Source organism: Rutidosis leptorrhynchoides, chromosome 3 (assembly GCF_046630445.1).
Source record: "Rutidosis leptorrhynchoides isolate AG116_Rl617_1_P2 chromosome 3, CSIRO_AGI_Rlap_v1, whole genome shotgun sequence".
Lineage (NCBI taxonomy): Eukaryota > Viridiplantae > Streptophyta > Magnoliopsida > Asterales > Asteraceae > Rutidosis > Rutidosis leptorrhynchoides.
Window position 1 is genome coordinate 101,856,383 of NC_092335.1, and position 23,498 is coordinate 101,879,880.

Consider the following 23,498-nt stretch of genomic DNA (forward strand, 5'->3'; position numbering starts at 1 on the left):
AAATTAAAAAATTATAACTATCAAATAGGGTTACTTATATCTAATAATCTAATATACGTACCATTTTCTTCCAATGTTTTTATTGACAAGTATGACGTTTTTTACAATAGAAAGAAGTGTGTAAATAAATAAATTTGCTAACCTTTATAATAAATTTTTATTTACGACAATTCTTAAATTTGTCATTAAAATGCATAATTGTTAAATACAATTTAATAACTGTCATTTTAATTTTATCATATAGTCACTATATAGTGAATTTATATGCACTAACGACTATGTCAACAAACTCTTAAGATAAACTAGCGAGTAAAGTCGGGCCCAAATCTCAAAATTTTAAAATTCATGTTTTAACTTGATGTTGGTCTCTACATGTGTCTAAGTAGGCTTTTTTACATACGTATTTGCGAAAAATCGTACATTTGAGTCTCGTGTTAAAATACATGTGATCATATGTTTGTCCTATATATATATATATATATATATATATATATATATATATATATATATATATATATATATATATATATATATATATATATATATATATATATATATATATATATATGTATATCATTTGTTATAATAATATTTCCATTCGGAACAAATATTTCAAATGATTACATAGAGCAAACGAAACTACAAATAAATTTGAGCCTAAATTACACACTATTGTCCACTATAATTCATACATTCACTTTTGATATTATCATCACCTTGTAAGGTTATATCCAACATTAAATAATAAACGTCACAAATGAAATAATGTACGATCTAATGCATAATAGTTCTATGTACATGTATGTTGTTCTAATAATATATCTATAAAAAGACTATACTAAGAAGGACTATTTCATAATCTATATATACAAATTTTATTTTTTCTCATTATTAAAAACACATTGTGTAGTTACTTTTATTTTTATTTTATTTTTTTACTTTTTTATTATTAAATAGAATCAATAAATACTACCTAATTAGGATTCTTAATGTTATAATAATCTCAAGAACATGGTATTTTATATAAATCATAAAGACAAAAATCTATTGAGGCGTATAGAATACATAATATTTGACTTTGCAATTGACAAATTTGTAATAATCATTCATGATTTTTAATGCAACACTAGCAATAAAATGAATCTACTACTTCCGTATCATTAGATGACTAATAATAATCATAATATTAACATTAAAAATACTAAAATTGCTAGACGACACCAAAATTAAAAGATATAAAATCTCATGATGCATGTACACAAATCAACAAATCAACGAAACATTTAATAAGATACATGATATATAAGAAATTCAAAATAACTTGAATATACAAATATAAATATACAATATAATGTAACGACCCAACCCGTTATCCAACCGAAAATGTAACGACCCGTAAATTTCCGACCAAATTTAAACCCTAAACTCTATATGGTTCCGACACGATAAGCAAAAACCCTAAAGTTGAGTCTAGAAAGTTTGAAATTGTTATTCGGATGATTAGTTACCCTTTGACCATCTATTTGTCCGACGATTCACGAACATCATAACTTGTATTAATTATATACTTATGTATATATACGGATATATATGGATTATATCTATCTTGAATATATGATAATTAAGTATCTCATTAAATATATTAACAATGGATTATATACATAAAATTGGACTACTAACTTAAGGACTTCGAAACGATATATATATATATATATAAAGCTTAACGACGTTATAACTTCTAAGTTAAAATAAATATATATGTATTGTATTAAGATGTATTTACTATTGGAATATACTAGTAGGAAAACATCATTTTCAACCTTTTATCATGGAAAATGACATCTTTGTCATTATATATGATTCATGAAACATCTTTATATATTTTATACCCGTATTATACTCGTACTATACACAGCTTCTAGAAGTATTTACTATTGGTATATACCAATAGAAATCTTCAATTATTGGTGTAATATGTCATTCATGACATAATATATTTTAACTTATCTTAGATATTTTCACTAAAAACCAAATTTTCAAGCCTATAAATAAGCACCATTTTTAACTCATTTTTACACATTCATTTTCCAAATTTTACTTTCAATTTTCACACACACTTGCAAGAACTCTCTCAAATTTATTTTACTACTTCTTTCCAGCAACTTTACATTTTAAACTTAAGGTAAAAACTCTACTTCAACTCTTGTTCAATTCATATGTTTATAGTTATCTATATAAGAATTTATAAACTAGAACATAGTTTGAATGATTTCAAACTTATTCGCAAACTAAATAGATCCTTCTAACTTAACTTTTAAAACACTTCAAGACCTGTAATATATCATAATGATATGCTAACTTAACAAGATACAACTTGTTTTTACAAAGAACACCTTAAAACTGAATCTACGGCGTCGGAGTGTAACCGGGGGCTGTTTTGGGTTGGATAATTAAAAACCATCTTGAACTTTGATTTAGAAGTTCATGTTCTGGAAAAATGATATTTCTTATGAATATGTTAACACATAAAAATTTCATGGTTTAATTCAAAGTATAAGTATTTTTAGAAAAATGACCATTAAATGTTGTTTTTATGACAAAAATGATTACTTTCATAAGATTCACCTAGAGTATGGACTATAACCTGTGATCACGAATATAAACCATGGTATTTACAGTTCATATTCTTAAATTTTGACTCGATCCAAGGAGATGGCAAGTTGAATCAACAAAAACGGAGTTGTAACGAAGAAACTACGACTAAAATAAGATCGGGTGTCCAAAGCTTGTTTAACAACGAAAATAATTGGAGAAAAATTAAATAAATCATATCTTTCCTAATTAATATGATATTTCATATATATTTACTCATGATTTAATTTTATATATTTCAGGACCACCCGTAAACAACACGAGAAGATTAATCATAAGACCTCATGAACGTACGCAACACGTCATTTGACAACACCGGTACTTTATGTACGCAATACGTCATTTGACAACACGGTACCATGGGTCAAGATTAATCTCGACCAATACATATACGATGGGGGTTTTATTTATTTCATTGGGGGTTTATTAAACAACTAAATATGAACCATTAAAATTGAATTACTAACATCGGACTGCTAACTACGGACTAAGGAATTATTAAAAGTATTAAAAGTATTATAAGTATATATATGTGACGATTGTTTAAAAAGAAAAGGTATTGATATATTATATATGGATAGGTTCGTGATATCAATCGGAGACCAAGTCGAAATTACATATCTTCAAGACAAAAGTGAGTATATAGTCCCACTTTTAAACTCTAAATATTTCGGGATGAGAATACATGTATTTTATGTTTTACGCTATGGACACAAGTAACTGAAAAATATATTCTACGTTGAGTTGTACCACTGGCATACTTCCCTGTAGCTTGGTAACTAATATTTACAGCGGTATTGTAAATGCGAATCCTGTTGATAGATCTATCGGGCCTGACAACCCCAACCGGACTGGACGACCAGTATTCAACGGTTGCACAGTACTTCGTTTCGTGACTACACCTTGGTACGGTGTAGTAAGATTTCATAATAAAGGGAATATGCGACGTGATTAAATGTTAAGTATGGTTACCAAGTGCTCAACCACTTAGAATATTTTTATTAAAATGTTTATATATGAAATCTTGTGTTCCATTGTTATAACGCTGCTAGCATCAAACCTATATATCTCACCAACTTTATGTTGACGTTTTAAAGCATGTTATTCTCAGGTATGAATTAAGTCTTCCGCTGTGCATTAGCTCATGTTAAGGATACTACTTGGGACCTTTTAAGCCATGATACAAAGACGTTGCATTCGAGTCATTGGAGTTCAATAGAGAATATAAATAAGTAAATGACAGATTAGGTCATTTAGATATTATGAAATGTTAGACGAAAATGTCAAATATTGATGTAATGATAGTTTGCCTTTTAAGAATAAATGCAACGTTTGTAAAATGTATCATATAGAGGTCAAGTACCTCGCAATGTTATCATATGTTATTGTATTCGTCCCTATGGATTGGGTCGGGTCGTCTCATGTGGTATCAGAGCGTTGGTCTTAGCGAACCAGGCCTTGCATTAGTGTGTCTAACTGGTAGTTGTTAGGATGCATTAGTGAGTCTGGACTTTGACCGTGTCTACATGTCAAAAGTTTTGCTTATCATATCTAGTCGAAAATCATCTGCTTATCATCCTTAAGAATTGCCTGCTTAGTATTCTTAAGTCTAGACACGTCTTACTGCATTTGGTGCATCGATAGTGTATAGACAAAATTCGTATCCTAGCGTATCTGTTGCTATAGACATTGCCTGACGAATTTCAAAGATTCTCCGTAATTCACGGGATTTTGAGTATTATAAATACATATGTAAATTATGTATTGAAGAATACCAAACCCAACTCCTATAATCTATTCCAAACCAAAAATTCATTTCCCCGACTGTACAAGATGAACTCCGCGTCCAGTTCGAATTCCTCCGACTCCGACAGCTACGCTGATATGGATTTCCATTCGGGCTCCGAAGGCAGCGTCACTGGAATGGATCAACCAATTTCTCATCATCTATTCTGGATGAATTGGGGATGGGTTCGTAGTATACTAAATTATTGGAGACAAGAAGAAGGTGATCCCTTTCACCCACCGAATTGCCCCATTGGCGACGAACCTGAAGCACTTACCGGCGAACCTGTTCGAGAAACCATTTTCTCTCTCATTTCTCGAGTATCTCGTCACGATTATATCCTATCCCATATTTCGGATCTTGTTCATTCGCTCACTCCAACCGCCAATCATCCTGGTGTACTAGCAGAAATTAACGAACTTCGCGCTCGTGTGACGGCTTTGGAGAACACGGTGCGAAGGTTACAAACACCAGCAGCAGAACCAGCAGCATAACCAGTACCGTTAACAACATCAACCTCGCAATCTTCAGTACCAGTAGCATCATCGACGTCAACGACATCATCAGCATCAACACCAACCGTATCATTACCACCACCAACAATCACATCAGCACCACGTACCTCAACATCATCATCTGAACTTCGAATATGATCTTTGTTCTACATATCATTCTACACCGATTACCTCTTCTTTACGTATCGTTCTTCGTTCGACATGACGATTATGTAATCTCTAATGTTTTGGAGATTATGTAATCTAGTAATAACGATAAATCAAATGAGTTGAATATTTTATTGACTCATTAAATTCATAGTTACCTCCGAAGAAAATATATATGCAAATATATTTTCATAAAGATTGTAATTAAAAATTTCATTCGTACAAACTGTTAATGATGAAAATATTTTAACGGGTGGGTAGTACCCAAGGAATATTTAGAATTCACATTAACAAGTTACACTGCACATTCTTCGAATCTGATTCAACGATCATTTATTATCCTACTTACAATTACCGATATACGTATCCGTTCACCCCAGATTAACCATTTCCATTTAAATTTCATATTTAGATTTTTACCTATCCGAATCCAACAAGTGGCATAATGAAGAAACATTGGCAAAATAAAAATTGTTAGAAACAGATGAATTAATTAATTGAAATTGTGATAGGATTACACGCTAACTGTTCCGGCTAACTGTTCCCAGCTAACTGATTAATATTTAATTTATCGCAATTTACATTCTTGCAATTTTAATTTCTGTACTTTACATACCGTCGGGACACATGTACAACAACACGTCGGATTAATTCTGAGACAACACGTTGTATAATGGGTCATGATATATATTTATTTATTTTACGCATTTTAAATAACGGGACACGTATACAAGGTTTCGACTTATCATATTGATCCATCTATATATATATTTCGGAACAACCATAGACACTCTATATGTGAAGGTGGGAGTTGGCTATACAGGGTCCGAGTTGATTCCAAAATATATATATACTTTGAGTTGTGATCGATACCGAGACCAGTACACGGGTCACGATACGTATTAAGTAATTCGAATATTATATATTTAGTTCATATATGAATTTATTGAACCATTGGACAATCGGACTATTGGACTGCTAACTTTAGACAATTAAAAATGAGTTAAAATGATGATTATTACATATGAAACTAAACAATCCTTCAAGTTTGCCACTTGATTCTATTTTAAACCTCATTTGTATCTTGACGATTACAATTCGCATTCACAACTTTTCATGATTCTTGAAAACATCTCGATCGAGAAGTTCAACCAGCCGCACCTCGTCTACGGAATAAAGATTTATGCATACAATTATGCACCTAAAAATTTTTGAACTCGAAGTTATAGTTAAAACGTATCCGCATCGAATTCCTTATCATCCATTAGCAAAAACAATCACGCGATTCCTTTTCAATTAACTAATTTTGTCACAGCTCCACTTCAATATCTCAGTAAGACTACTCTTATTACAATCTCGATATATATATATATACGTTGTTCTTTCGCCATCGTTACCGGAGAACCTTTTATATTCCATCATATTACCATCAGCGTTTAATCATCTAAAAATACAATTCTCCTTAAACCATCTTGGTTTGATAACCAATGACCCAGATCTGATAACTTTGAAAATACTGACGAAGCAGCATGTTGTAGAAGGTCTTAATGACCAAATGTTGATGATAAAAGAAGGAAGTGTTAGGAACGCTCGATAGAAAATTGGTACTGAAAACCGGATTGAACAAACCATGAAGGAGACTCTGAACAAGTTACAAGGACTAAACTTGTACATAAATAATTATGACGATTCTGTAGCAAACACCTTGCTTCTGAATCTAAACCCTTACGGGTCAATCTTCATCATCATCCTTCGACATTAGAAATTCCAAGATATTATCATATCTTTCATTATAAATATCCTCAATATTTCTGAAGATATTTTCACCACTATCCTTATCTGAAATCATTTATCTCTCTGTAATATCTGCGTTACAATATAAAGGAAACTGTGTTAGTTTCTAAATCCTTCAAGTTTAAAATAGGAATGTTCTGAAGCAGTGTTGGGAACTGATACATGAACTAGTATAATATAATGAAACTTGATCAACTTCATTATATTACAGTAAGTCATGTTAAGTTTCTAATGGAATATGATGATTCACAGTACCGTCATCATGTGCCATGTTACACGACTTTTACATTCTATCCAATTCCGAAACATATTAAGAACAAACCATCTTGATAGTTCTATTTTCCTGGATATTCTGGTAATTTGACAAATCAAAATCGTGCCATTACCATTCCTTTCTTAGAGCATTAGCTATGTTCATTCCGAATTTTATACCTACGAATTTCGAACTATTGATCGCTTGACTCAAGGACGGGAAGAAGAAACGAAGGGACAAAGTCCCAAAATAGAAATTGGGTTATAGATTACAGCAAATAGGAGAGAGTATTAACTATGGATGACAATGATTATGGAAAACAGAAGCAGGAGCATCGAAATATAAGGAAAGATATCAAACCCAATAACCACCCAGAAACTACAAACCGTGTGTATCAATACGTATGGCGACGTAAAGACACGGGAGAATTAGAAACATTATAATTCCAAGAAAATCATAAAAGTGAATAGATTCTTCTAGCGGTAGATGAAAGAGAAGAATGAAAGATATGAAAGTTAGAAGTATAACAAAAATCAGAACGGGATGAAGCATTTTAAAGGATACCTTAAGGTATGAATTAGAGGAGGAAGAGTAAGAGATGTGAGGTATGGAAGTAAGAAAGGGAAGGAGGTGGATTTATAGTGAAATATCCGACAAAGAAATCGAAACAGATTATCGCATTAAATCAAAGGAGATCCTGTTTTCTAAATCATCGAAGAACCAAATCTTATTACATAAGATTTTCTTTAAATCCCTTAAATCCCGGAAATCAATTCTAAACCACGTCATCAGTTAAAACGATATCATATTACTCATTCCACTCTCTTTTATGATAGCTTCGCTCGTACGCTTCACATGATCGAAATATTTTATCTATATCTATCAATAAAGATAAAACTTCATTATCACCTCATAATTTTCATGAAAACATTCCTATTGTTATTTATGACAACCTCTACCAAATTTCGAGGACGAAATTTCTTTAACGGGTGGGTACTGTAACGACCCGTAAATTTCCGACCAAATTTAAACCCTAAACTCTATATGGTTCCGACACGATAAGCAAAAACCCTAAAGTTGAGTCTAGAAAGTTTGAAATTGTTATTCGGATGATTAGTTACCCTTTGACCATCTATTTGTCCGACGATTCACGAACATCATAACTTGTATTAATTATATACTTATGTATATATACGGATATATATGGATTATATCTATCTTGAATATATGATAATTAAGTATCTCATTAAATATATTAACAATGGATTATATACATAAAATTGGACTACTAACTTAAGGACTTCGAAACGATATATATATATATATATAAAGCTTAACGACGTTATAACTTCTAAGTTAAAATAAATATATATGTATTGTATTAAGATGTATTTACTATTGGAATATACTAGTAGGAAAACATCATTTTCAACCTTTTATCATGGAAAATGACATCTTTGTCATTATATATGATTCATGAAACATCTTTATATATTTTATACCCGTATTATACTCGTACTATACACAGCTTCTAGAAGTATTTACTATTGGTATATACCAATAGAAATCTTCAATTATTGGTGTAATATGTCATTCATGACATAATATATTTTAACTTATCTTAGATATTTTCACTAAAAACCAAATTTTCAAGCCTATAAATAAGCACCATTTTTAACTCATTTTTACACATTCATTTTCCAAATTTTACTTTCAATTTTCACACACACTTGCAAGAACTCTCTCAAATTTATTTTACTACTTCTTTCCAGCAACTTTACATTTTAAACTTAAGGTAAAAACTCTACTTCAACTCTTGTTCAATTCATATGTTTATAGTTATCTATATAAGAATTTATAAACTAGAACATAGTTTGAATGATTTCAAACTTATTCGCAAACTAAATAGATCCTTCTAACTTAACTTTTAAAACACTTCAAGACCTGTAATATATCATAATGATATGCTAACTTAACAAGATACAACTTGTTTTTACAAAGAACACCTTAAAACTGAATCTACGGCGTCGGAGTGTAACCGGGGGCTGTTTTGGGTTGGATAATTAAAAACCATCTTGAACTTTGATTTAGAAGTTCATGTTCTGGAAAAATGATATTTCTTATGAATATGTTAACACATAAAAATTTCATGGTTTAATTCAAAGTATAAGTATTTTTAGAAAAATGACCATTAAATGTTGTTTTTATGACAAAAATGATTACTTTCATAAGATTCACCTAGAGTATGGACTATAACCTGTGATCACGAATATAAACCATGGTATTTACAGTTCATATTCTTAAATTTTGACTCGATCCAAGGAGATGGCAAGTTGAATCAACAAAAACGGAGTTGTAACGAAGAAACTACGACTAAAATAAGATCGGGTGTCCAAAGCTTGTTTAACAACGAAAATAATTGGAGAAAAATTAAATAAATCATATCTTTCCTAATTAATATGATATTTCATATATATTTACTCATGATTTAATTTTATATATTTCAGGACCACCCGTAAACAACACGAGAAGATTAATCATAAGACCTCATGAACGTACGCAACACGTCATTTGACAACACCGGTACTTTATGTACGCAATACGTCATTTGACAACACGGTACCATGGGTCAAGATTAATCTCGACCAATACATATACGATGGGGGTTTTATTTATTTCATTGGGGGTTTATTAAACAACTAAATATGAACCATTAAAATTGAATTACTAACATCGGACTGCTAACTACGGACTAAGGAATTATTAAAAGTATTAAAAGTATTATAAGTATATATATGTGACGATTGTTTAAAAAGAAAAGGTATTGATATATTATATATGGATAGGTTCGTGATATCAATCGGAGACCAAGTCGAAATTACATATCTTCAAGACAAAAGTGAGTATATAGTCCCACTTTTAAACTCTAAATATTTCGGGATGAGAATACATGTATTTTATGTTTTACGCTATGGACACAAGTAACTGAAAAATATATTCTACGTTGAGTTGTACCACTGGCATACTTCCCTGTAGCTTGGTAACTAATATTTACAGCGGTATTGTAAATGCGAATCCTGTTGATAGATCTATCGGGCCTGACAACCCCAACCGGACTGGACGACCAGTATTCAACGGTTGCACAGTACTTCGTTTCGTGACTACACCTTGGTACGGTGTAGTAAGATTTCATAATAAAGGGAATATGCGACGTGATTAAATGTTAAGTATGGTTACCAAGTGCTCAACCACTTAGAATATTTTTATTAAAATGTTTATATATGAAATCTTGTGTTCCATTGTTATAACGCTGCTAGCATCAAACCTATATATCTCACCAACTTTATGTTAAGGATACTACTTGGGACCTTTTAAGCCATGATACAAAGACGTTGCATTCGAGTCATTGGAGTTCAATAGAGAATATAAATAAGTAAATGACAGATTAGGTCATTTAGATATTATGAAATGTTAGACGAAAATGTCAAATATTGATGTAATGATAGTTTGCCTTTTAAGAATAAATGCAACGTTTGTAAAATGTATCATATAGAGGTCAAGTACCTCGCAATGTTATCATATGTTATTGTATTCGTCCCTATGGATTGGGTCGGGTCGTCTCAGAAAACGCGAAATAAATTTTTTTTTATTCAGTAAGGGTGCGCGGCGCGCAGCCCCAACTGTGCGCGGCGCACACAAGCCAAATCAGGTTCTGTCCGAATTTTTCATTTTTCGTTTAATGATCTCCCACTTCCCGACACTTTTAGACTAAACACTTTTCACAACATTTTATAATATGTAAAACTAACACGTTTCAATAATAAAACAAGTTTTACGACACCGGGCCCACATCGGCCGTTTTACGACTTTCGTACAAAATACAAGTTTTCGACTACATGAGTTTAAGTTCCAAACACAACTACGAGCATGATGTTTGGGGATAAACTACCCAATCCTAAGTCGAAACCAAAAGTAATCCAAGCAAGCATCAAAAGGGGAAATCATCTAATCCCGAGCATACCCTTGTCACGTCCGCCTCCGAACCTAAAAATGTAAACAACGAGAGGGTAAGCTAATGCTTAGTGAATGCAATACTTATACGCATACATACATAATTCAATCACTTGCATACACCTACACAAACAACACAATAATCATTAGCAAACCGCAATAAACGTATAATCGTATTTACAACAAGTCAACACCATTAGCATAGAGATCTCAACAATAATACGTGCCAACAACAAGATACGTACAATGCTAGTGAAACTCACACACCCCAACATACACAATGTCGACATTCGACTCGATGGTGGCCGACGAAGAGCGGTAGGTCACATACGTTAACCACTCACCACCCATCGCAACGCGTACGTGGCCGACGAAGAGCGGTAGGTCAAATACGTTAACCACTCACCACTATGCACCATGAGGCCGAGGAAAAGTGCAACCGAAATGTTAACACTTACCTCAATCACAAGGATGGACGACGAAAAGCGAAACCGCAACCATCCTACGATAAGTGGCCAACGAAGAGCGGATCCTCAAACGGATAACACTCACCACTCACCTCAACACACATATGTGGCCAACGAAGAGCGATAGGTCAAACGTTAATCACTCGCCACATAACCAAACATACACATGTGACCGACGAAGAGTGATATGTCAAGCATTAATCACTCGTCACATAACCAAACGCACACATGTAACCGACGAAGAGTGATAGGTCAACCATTAATCACTCGCTACATAACCAAACACACACATGTGACCAACGAAGAGCGATAGGTCAAACATTAATCACTCGTCACATGCCTCACCTCCAATCGTGGTCGACAAAGAGTTATTCCTTCCAGATATCACTCACCACATATCGCAACCAAAAATAGCCAACGAAGAGCTATCCATACGGATATCACTCACTACATTTTTCAACCCAATTGTGGTCCCCGAAAAGTGAATCCTAACGGATGTCACTTACCACGCCGCACACAAGCAACCAAATTATATACATAAACGTATAAATATTCCACTCACCTCGATTACTTGAAAAGCAATCCCGCTTGAGCTCTTAAACGTCCAAATGCAAATCACCTAAGTAATTCACAAACAAATAAGCTAAACACTCTAGCTTATGCCCAAAACACCATAAGAGCAATTTCGACCCATTAGCACTTACTCCCACTTTGACTAAGTCAAATCTCACCCGAAAACCCCCATAATCACAATTGACTAGTGATTATGTTCCAACAATTCATTTTACTCAAGGTTTCATCATCAAAACATATTACTTGCATCAATTTACACAAAACCAGTTTTGACCTAATCTCAAGTCAAAACACCCATTTTGCAAACTTACACACTTAATCACTTATAACCTAAGTTAACTAGTGATATTAACACCCGAACATTATTATCAACTAATCAATTTCATCATCCAACCCAAAACCCACCAACAATGGTTATCAACACCATTTACTAGCTCAATCACCCAATTATCAACTAGTGGTTTTACTCAAGAACACCCAAATCCAAAACCCCAATTATGAACACTAATCAAACTATGAAAACTCGGAGTTAGAACTTGCCAACACTACCACAACGTAGCTAGGAGCGAGATGAATAACTTTAACACTCGAGCTTTTGATCGATTCAAGCTCATTCTTCTCTAAATTTCCAAATCTCTCTCTAGAATCTCTCTCTCTCTCTAGATGAAATGGGAGTGTTTGTGGATTTGAAAGTGATCCAAAAATAGATCCAATTCTGGTATTAAGGCTACAGATCCGTCCTCAAGTGAAATGACTAAAATGCCCTTCATTTAACTCTAATTAAAAGAAAACAGAAAACTGCCATCAGGCAAGGTGTGCGGCGCGCACCACTGCCTTTGCGCGGCGCGGACAAGCTCAAACTCAGTCTGTCAGTTTCGATTTAATCCAGTTTGATTATTCAACGTTTATGTACACCTGTACACTTGAGTTTATGGTCTTACAACTCTCCCCCACTTAAATTGGATCACGTCCCCGTGATCCTCGCCATTTTAACAACAGGACCCACGCTCTATGGTTCTTCGACAGACGTCCAAACTCGATGTCCACAACAATTTCCACAATTCCTTTAGGCGACTTTACTCAAAAGTTACCCTTCCGATATAAATCATCATCCGTGATTTACCAAATCTACCAAACCGAGCACTAAGTCTCGCTTCATTCCGAAATCGGAACGAACTCACGCCTCGACTGCATGACAAACACATGCTAACATTCCAAAACCTCGTACCGAGTTAGCAATCCCTTTAGCGTACCCTTATCATGTACATCGCTAAAGTAACAACACACCAATAATATGGCCAACAAACAACACAATGGAGCCGACAAAAAGTGAATCCTCACGATTGGATACCACTTGCCCCACATCTTCACGCGTACATGGCCGACAAAAAGCGGTAGATCAAACGTTAACCACTTACCACTACGCAACAAGAGGCCGACAAAAAGCGCATCCTTACAGATCACACTTACCTCTCCCCACACATGTCCAAACAAAAGCGATTCCTAACGGAAAACGCATTCCACACAACAATAAGTAGCCGACGAAAAGTGAATCCTAACGGATAACACTTACTACTTATCACACCTCAACTGTGGCCAACAAAAAGTGAATCCTCGCAATTGGATAGCACTTGCCACAATACATACAAACAAACTAAGTATATACGCATACTTAGAATCATTCCACTCAACTTGGAACCTCCCGCACACGAACCATACGTATGCACAAACATCGCTAACATGATCGAAGAATCATAACCTATATCACGCTTGGGTTCAAGAATACATTTCTCTAAAAGAGAAATAGGCATGCCATCCCTCGATTACGGGACCCTACCATGCTCAACGAGCCCACCCAGTTGTCTCTTAGTGAGCTCAACCACATTACCACCTCAAGTAGTATTTCACATCCAAACTAATAAATACAATTTAACCAAAATTGTACTTTACCACAAATTGACCAATCTAGGTCCCGACACTAGTCTCCGGATCTACCATGAGCATTATCCGAAATTTCACACTAAAACCTCCTCGTGTGGGAGTGTAACTCCCCCACTTGGAACTACGTTTCATAGCCACATCGTCGTGGTAACAACATCCCGCGATAATTATCACATTCCAAAATATGTGACCAATCTAACCATCGGTCGTAGTACCCGAATTCCCAAGAATTCATTTCGCACACTAGAAATTGACGCTCACTGTGATGGCCCCGTTAAAACACTTAACGGCTCCGTCACTTGGTCCCACAGCTTGATCAAACTTAAATGAATTTAATAAATGACATTGCATTCTTTTATATCAAAAGTTTCTCAAAAAGGAAAGCATATCAAAATATGTAGTTTAAAAGTAACCCAACATATTAATAATCCAAAGTTGACACAAAACATTGTCAACAACCCACAAGTATTAATTATTCAAAAACCGAATGCAAGCCAAAATTTCATAAATTATTTCATAAAAATCTGCCCAAATGCATGCAGACTCTTCTAAACACAGCGAAAGCATCACATAAACTCAAGTACCTGTGAAAACATGCGAGTAAACTGTCAACACAAATGTTGAGTGAATTATAGGTTTAAATAATTGAATAAACTTTAGACCACAAGATTTAAAAATGTTAGAAAACATTAAACATTATTCCATTATCAATGAGCCACCTGGTAACCACTTAACCCTTTATTTACTCTTGCCAAACACAATAAAAATATACACTGGACAGTGTATCTACAACAAATTACGAAGTACTAAACATTCCGATTATAAATTGCTAGCGCGACTAGCTCGAAATGGGGTTGTCAAACCCGATAGATCTATCCGTAGGATTCGCGTTCACCGGTAGAAACCAATGATTACAGTTACCAGACTAGGGAATATTTTTGTCCAACTCACAATGAATAATTTAAATTTAATTGTCACTTGTGTCTAAACGTGAAATAAAATGCATGTAATCACATCCCAAAAATATACTTTGAAAAGTATGTAAAAACAGGACTATAACTCACCTTAAAAGTAATGAAGTAACCAACACAATTAAGCGAACATCAAATGTAGTACAGTGATCAGGAATGATCACAACGCCGACCTATAAATAAAGCAGGTCGATATAAATAACTAACTTAGGTCAAGTCTTAGTATGATAGCTATTGTACATGTTGCAAGTAGTCATAGAACAATAATCAATATGCATCGGTTTGATTGAAACAGCTTACGGACACACACTTTCTATTTTTAGAAAGTTTCTATTTTTAGCAGGTTTTCATTTTTGGAAAGTTTCTATTTTTGGAAAGTTTCTATTTTTGGAAAGTTTCTATTTTTGAAAAGTTTCCAAATTTAGAAAGTTGCTATTTTAGGAAAGTTTATAAGTTAGGAAAGTTTCCTTAATTAGAAAGTCAACAAAAGTCAACTGAAAGTCAAAGTCAATCGAAAGTCAACTCAAAAGTCAACCTTAGTCAAACATGGTCAACGTTAATTTTAAAAGTGTAAGTTATAATAATAATATAAGTTATAACGTTTATTAAAGTTAAATATGTCTAATTATGTCATAACATAAGTTTAATTAAATTAAAATGAATTATTAAAGTTAATATAAGTTTAAATGATATAATTAATATAACATAAGTATTTAATTAATTAATCAAATATTAGTCATAATGTAAGTATTATTAATTAATAATAATTTTTAAATCATATCATAAGTATTATTAATTAATAATGAATTATTAATCATATCATAAGTTTCTAATTATAATTATTAAATCATAAGTATTTAATAATTAAATTATAATTAAATAATAACTAAGTCTTATAATAATTAAATAATTATTTAATCCTTATTATAAGTCTTATTATAATAATCTCATAATATAAGTTTAATACTTATCATAAGTTTTTTCCATTAATAATGAAGTATTATTAATCATATGTTTAATTAAAAAGTTAATTAAATCATAAATATTAATTAAATGATATAATAAATATATATATCATAAGTTGTAAATAATAATAATTACTTTTTTTATCATAAGTAATTAAATGATAATGAAATCCATTATTTATATCATAAGTGATGTTATGCGAGGTGTATATGAAATAGCTTTATTTTTACAACTAAATACTATTAAATATGCTACAATTTTACACAAGTTATTTATTTATTTATCGAGTGGATATACTTAAACCTTGCTACAACACTTATAGGCAGTGTACCTAATCGTACAGTAGTGTAGTTTTTAGTAAGTCCGGTTCGTCCACAGGGAATCTTTTAAATAAAGCTTAACGCTATATTAGTTTTAATTTATAAAAATACAAATATATAAATAAGTAATATTATTATTATAAAGGGGGGTTTTTACCGTTTAATGACCGGTTTGTCGATTTTTAAAACTTTAGTCGTAGTTAAAACCTAATGTAAAATATTAAAAATAAATACAACTTAATTTAAAGCGTAAAGTAAATAACGATAATGAAATTGCGATAAACAAAAGTGCGATGAAATAAAATACAATAATTAAAAAGTGCATTAATTAAAAGTGTAATTAAATACAATGACAATAAATAAAAGTGCGATAATTAGAAGTGCAATTAAATATAAAATAAAGGAAATTAAATATGAAATAAAAGAATTATGCTTATTTAAACTTCCGTAATCATGATGTTTGACGTGTTGATTTTAGTTTTATGCTCATGGGTTAATTGTCCTTTGTCCTGGATTATTTAATATGTCGTTCTGGTTTTTGTCCATAACAGTCCATCAGTCATAAATATAAAGTGCGAGTATCCTCGTCAAATTATCCTTATACCCGAAGTCAAATATTCCAACTAATTGGGGGCTTAAACTGTAACGAGGTTTTAATAGTTTGTTTAATAATTACACCAGGTTATCGACTGAGTGTAACCCAAGGTTTTAATACTTTGTTATCAATTATGCCAAGTGTCCTTGTACATAATTTCACCCCTGTTTTAATAATTCTAGTGACTATTAATCCATTCCCGTGTCCGGTTAAATGAACGATTATTCGTACATATAAATTCCCTGCCCATCGTGTCCAATCGAGTGTATATGGTTATTTATAGGGACGTCCAATTGTAAATCTTTATATTAAAATTAACAAACTATCATTTAGTTAAACAAATATAAAGCCCATTAATAGCCCATAGTCTAATTTTCACAAGTGTCGTTCTTTTGTTCAAACCCCAATTATGGTACAAAGCCCAATTACCCAAATTTATATATTTTTAGCCCAACATCATGATTACTTCGGATTAGATAAGCATAATAATAAATTAGCTACGAGACATTAAATTAAAAAGGTTGAACATAACTTACAATGATTAAAAATAGCGTAGCGTTACACGGACAGAATTTCGACTTACACCCTTACAACATTCGCTAACATACCCTTATTATTAGAAATTAAAATTAAAATTAAAATATATATATATATATATATATATATATATATATATATATATATATATATATATATATATATATATATATATATATATACGTTTAGATAGAGAGATTGATATATGGATATATAAAACGTTCAGAATGCGCGAGCTTTTATAGGCATTTTTGTCCAGGACAGCTCCGCGAGTTGCGGCCTTTTTGCAATACAAACTCCGCAAGTCGCGGAATTTGCTTTTACAGCTCATCCCTTTTTGGATCTTCTTTGCCGACGGTTTTAATATATAAATATAATATATATATATATATAATTTATATAATTAATTATATATTATATTATATTATATTTATATACATAGTTAACTTGTAATTTTTAGTCCGTTGCGTCGAGCGTTGAGAGTTGACTCTGGTCCCGGTTCCGGATTTTTGAACGTCCTTGCGTACAATTTAATATCTTGTACTTTGCGTTTTAAATCTTGTACTTTTGTAATTTTGAGACGTTTCTCATCAATTATTGGAACCTCTTTGATTGTATTTTGTACTTTTGAGCTTTTTGGTCGTTTGCATCTTCAATTCGTCGAATCTGTCTTTTGTCTTCACCTTTTATTATTTAAACGAATATCACTTGTAAATAGAACAATTGCAACTAAAATCTTGTCTTTCTTGAGGGATAATGCTATGAAATATATGTTCGTTTTTAGCATTATCAAATATTCCCACACTTGAGTGTTGCTTGTCCTCAAGCAATATAGTCTTGAAATACTAGAATCACTTCTTTATTCTTCACACTTTGTACATCAGTGATTTCTTTACGGCGGTATAAACAATGGTAGTAATGTTATGGTTTACAGTCCCACATGACTATAAAAATTTAGATCTATTAAGGAAATTAGATCTTTATGAAAACATTTGATCTTTTGAAAATTAAATCTAGCTTTTACCCTAGATAAGTTTTCTGATTTGACCCACCATTGGTGTTGCAAAATATATTTGTGGATCAATATTTTGGCTAAAACTTTTAGGTTCGTGTAATCCACTGCTATCCCTGTATCGGAAAGCACACATCCAGTTTACTTGTTCCATATATTACCTTTCGGTAAACTACCGTCCGGTTGTAAAGGAAAGCGATGAACAAGAAACTGTTAAGGCAATGTCCCGTGACATACTTTTGATTATGGTCTATATCGTGTCGGATGCTAGTACTATCCTTTGTAGGAGCAATAGTAAAGATCATCCTATGATTTTTCGGTCTGGCACAAGGTCCTGTCTTTGACCATGCTATGCAACCACCGTTCTTACGGTTGACACCCGATTTGGTTCAGGTGACCTAATGAATTTCAGGTGAATTATCAGGATTTTACGTTCAATGGTAATGAATGCATTGAAAATGGGTTTTCAGAAAACAAATTGGCTTGTAATTTTGATCAAAATATTTTCTCATTCAAGCTCGAGTTTAGATATCATTGAATTTCATGAGTTTGTAATTCTCAATCTTTAAGGTCAATCTCTAGGATTGAGTAATATCAGTCTTAAAAGCTAATTTTTGATCTTTAAGGAGATTATCCTTTCTGGGGATCTGATTCATTAGTCTTATCAAGCTAATTTGCACGGCGTCCTCCCCATTTTACAAGACAGATCCTCTCATGGTTAGGATAAGTCTGACCACTTGGCGACCCTGTTTTATGCTGAGGTCCGTGGATTTCCTGCTGATTTTAGAGATGACTTTTCTAGATTTTTCGTCAACCTACAGCTGGTCTGGACGACAACTTCATGACCTAAATCAAGAAGCGCTCTTTTTCGGAAGACTTTACTTCCTTTTAATGATGGAATTGATTCATCGTGTAGATCCATCTTCTTTCAAATATATTACATTAAATCGGGTAAAACTGATTATTTTCTTTCAAAACAAAAGTATCTTCAATTATTTGTACAAAAATATGTGATATATAATTTGAATAACTTGGTAAATTTTTCCCACACTTGGCTTTTATTTTCCTTTCTTTGCCTTTTTATTCTCCTCTATTCCATTCTTAAATGAATTCTAGCGTTTTGGGTTGTTTCTCAATTTATGTCCTTTCCGAGGTAACAATAATTTCGGTGTTAACACCTAGTTTTATCGTTCTTAAATATGTATAAACATGATTTTGAATTCATTTAGTTGAAATTTTTTTTTTTTTTTTAAATTTTTTTTTACTAGAAGTGGGTAGTCAGTATATAAGATTAGGGCTGTTCTTTATTATCAGAGAGCACTAGATTCTAATACAACTACTGCGTTACTAGTATTTTTAATGGTAACCAAGTGTTTAAATTAAAAAATTTTAAAATTCCGAAAGAATTTAACACCCTTCCCACACTTAAAATCTTGCAACGCCCTCATTTGCAAGAAATCAGTAACAATTTAAATTAATGAGGGTGATTAGCGTAGAAAAATGATTAAATTTTACCAAAGTTTCCAAACATATTGGATTTTTTTTTATAGAAATCTTTAACTTATAAAACAAATTAATAAATTAATATTAAAATTTTGTTTCCCTTGTTATTTAGGATGAGGTTGTTTCGGAACGTTGTCCTAGTCCGTCCCTCGACAAAATTTTAAAATTTGTCTTTTTGAAGCGTTGTTTTAAAAGCAAAGATTTTTGGGTTTTTTAATTTTTTTGGCATACTTTAATTCAATAAGATTAAAAATAATGATAATAAAAGTTCTCGTTCCTCCCTTGGGTAAAGCAATTTCGGTTCAAAGACCTAGTCTTCAACTCACGATGAATTTTAAAAATCATATTTTTAACTTAGCGAAATAAAGTAAATTTTTGTTTTTAAATTCACACCAAACTTAAATTTAAAATGCATAAAATTAAAAATTCATATTTTTTAAAAATTAAAAATTCACACCAAACTTATATTATATTTTTGTTTTTATACATACAAACTTATATTAATTTTTCAAATATTTACAATTTTAAATAAGTTTACAATATTAAATTAATATTTATATATTAATTTTAAAAAAAAACATGGTAAAAATAAAAATAAAAAATCTTTTTGGTCTTTTATCCCACTTTAATCAATCAAATATTATCAAAAATATACGCCCCTCTTTTCGGTAAAGTAATTTCGGTTCCATGACCTAATTTAACTCATGACGAATTTTTGAAATATTTTGGGTTATATGATTAAAGATATTTATACCTTAAGAATAAACGGTAAATTTTGCAGTGATGTAATAAATTTTTGTATGATATCAATAATTTCGGTCGCAAGACCTAATTTTATCGAATACCAATTTAATACTTTATAGCGAACAAATTAGTGTTTATTATCAAAAGGTTAAAAATAAAAATAAAAATAAAAAAACTGTACAGATTTACCTGTGAAATAGATTTCTTAGTGATATGCTCTAGCCCACTCATAAAATAGTCGGACTAATTGATTTTCCATGGCTACATAGGCGTAACCTCGAGCATTTAATGTTTTTTCTTCTAAACATATGAACGGTCCATCTCTGCATAAAGTAACAAATTCGGTGTTTGAATAGGTTTGATTATTTGAACATTTACCTTCGTGTGACCATTTTCCGCATTTGTGACATCTTTCAAGGTGTCGTGCTCTTCTTTTCGATGCGGATTTTGATTTTCCTTTACCAAATTGTAACTTATTATTTTCGCATCTGGATTCTTTTCTTACTCCGTCCAATTTTTCTCTGATTACTGATACCAGTTCACTCGGAAGTGTGTCATTATTACGTTTAGTGATCAAAGCGTGTAGCATTAGACCATGGTTTAGTTCACAGGAAGTCTTCATTTCGTAAAACCTAAAAAAAATAAAAATTCAGAATGGGGGGAGAAGACTAGTTCTTTAGGGTCTGCTAGGGAAAGACCATTCGGGTTCCATTTTCGAGAACTACACGAAAACAGAAAATCTAACTCTAACAGAAATACATATTATCCTTTAAAGACTTGATTCTCCCCACACTTAGTTAGCTGTGGTATCGAAATTGTAATTAACTTCGTTGTCGACTTCCATCGGACTATCTATGTAGTGTTTAACTCTGTGACCATTAACTTTAAATTCAATCCCATTTGAATTTATTAATTCTACTGTTCCGTATAGGAAAACTCTTTTGACTATGAATGGTCCAGACCATCTTGATTTCAATTTTCCAGGAAATAGCTTGAATCGTGAATTGAAAAGAAGAACTCTGTCTCCTTCTTTAAATTCTTTTGAACTTCTGATTCTTTTATCATGCCATTTCTTCGTTCTTTCCTTATAGATTAACGAATTTTCGTATGCTTCATGTCTTAATTCTTCTAATTCGTTTAGTTGACTTAACCGTAGACGTCCAGCTTCATGTAAATCAAGATTACATGTCTTCAAAGCCCAAAATGCTTTATGTTCAATTTCTACTGGAAGATGACATGCTTTTCCATAAACGAGTCTAAAAGGTGTGGTTCCAATTGGAGTTTTATAGGCTGTTCTAAAAGCCCAGAGTGCATCCTCCAATTTTATGGACCATTCCTTCGGATTTGTTCCTACGGTTTTCTCTAGAATACGTTTTAAAGCTCGGTTGGTATTTTCAACTTGTACACTTGTTTGTGGATGATATGCGGTGGAGATTTTATGAGTTACTCCATATCTTTTGAGAACTTTCTCAAGTTGATTGTTACAGAAATGAGTTCCCCGATCACTTATTAAAGCTTTCGGTGTTCCAAACCTTGCAAAAAGACGTTTTAAAAAGTTGACTACAACTCGTGCATCGTTAGTTGGGAGAGCTTGTGTTTCCGCCCATTTAGATACATAATCAATGGCTACGAGAATATATAGATTATTATGAGATTTTGGAAATGGACCCATAAAGTCAATACCCCAAACGTCAAATACTTCACATACTTGAATGACATTTTGTGGCATTTCATCACGTTGACTTATTTTTCCGGCCCTTTGACATGCATCACAGGATTTGCAAAGAAGGTGTGCGTCTTTATAAATTGTAGGCCAATAGAATCCAGTATCGTAAACTTTTCTTGCTGTGAGTTGAGGCCCATAATGCCCTCCTGTTGGTCCTGTGTGATAATGGTTTAAGATTTTACTAGCTTCATCTCCGAATACACATCGGCGTATTATTCCATTGGGACAACTTTTATACAAATGTGGATCTTCCTAGAAATACTGTTTTATATCACTGAAGAATTTCTTTCGTTTTTGGTACGATAATCATTTTTCAAGGAATCCACATACTAAGTAGTTTGCATAGTCTGCAAACCATGGAATTTCATTATAATCTATCTTCAATAGATATTCATCAGGAAAGTTGTCTTGTATGGCCGATTCATTTAGAACTTCTAATTCGGGATTTTCAGGACTAGAAAGATGATCAGCGGCTAGATTTTCTGCTCCTCTTTTATCTCGAATTTCAATATCAAACTCTTGTAAGAGTAAGATCTGTAGCGACCCGACCAAATCATGTTTGACGGCGCCGTCTACTTAGGTCCCGTTACGTGGTCATAAGTCTTTAAGACAAAGTTTGACCAAAATATGTCGCCTTCATTTCAAAATAAAGATTGTTCCCAAAGTTTACAAGAATTGTTCAACCAATAGTTAAGTTACAACGTTATAATACGAATGAAATCTAGGCGACACGGTTTAAAGTAAAGTCAAAAGACGCTCCATGAAATGCACATATACTCGACATCCAATGCAAGTATCAAATAATGAGCGGAAGCATGTATCATGTATCGTTCAAGGACCTGAGAAAAACATAGAAATCTGTCAACGAAAACGTTGGTGAAATCATAGGTTTAAGTAAGTAAGTACAAGTGAACCACAAGATTTGCATCAATGAAATAATAGTAATACATTCCAAAAGTTTGTTTCACGAGCACCCAATTATCAA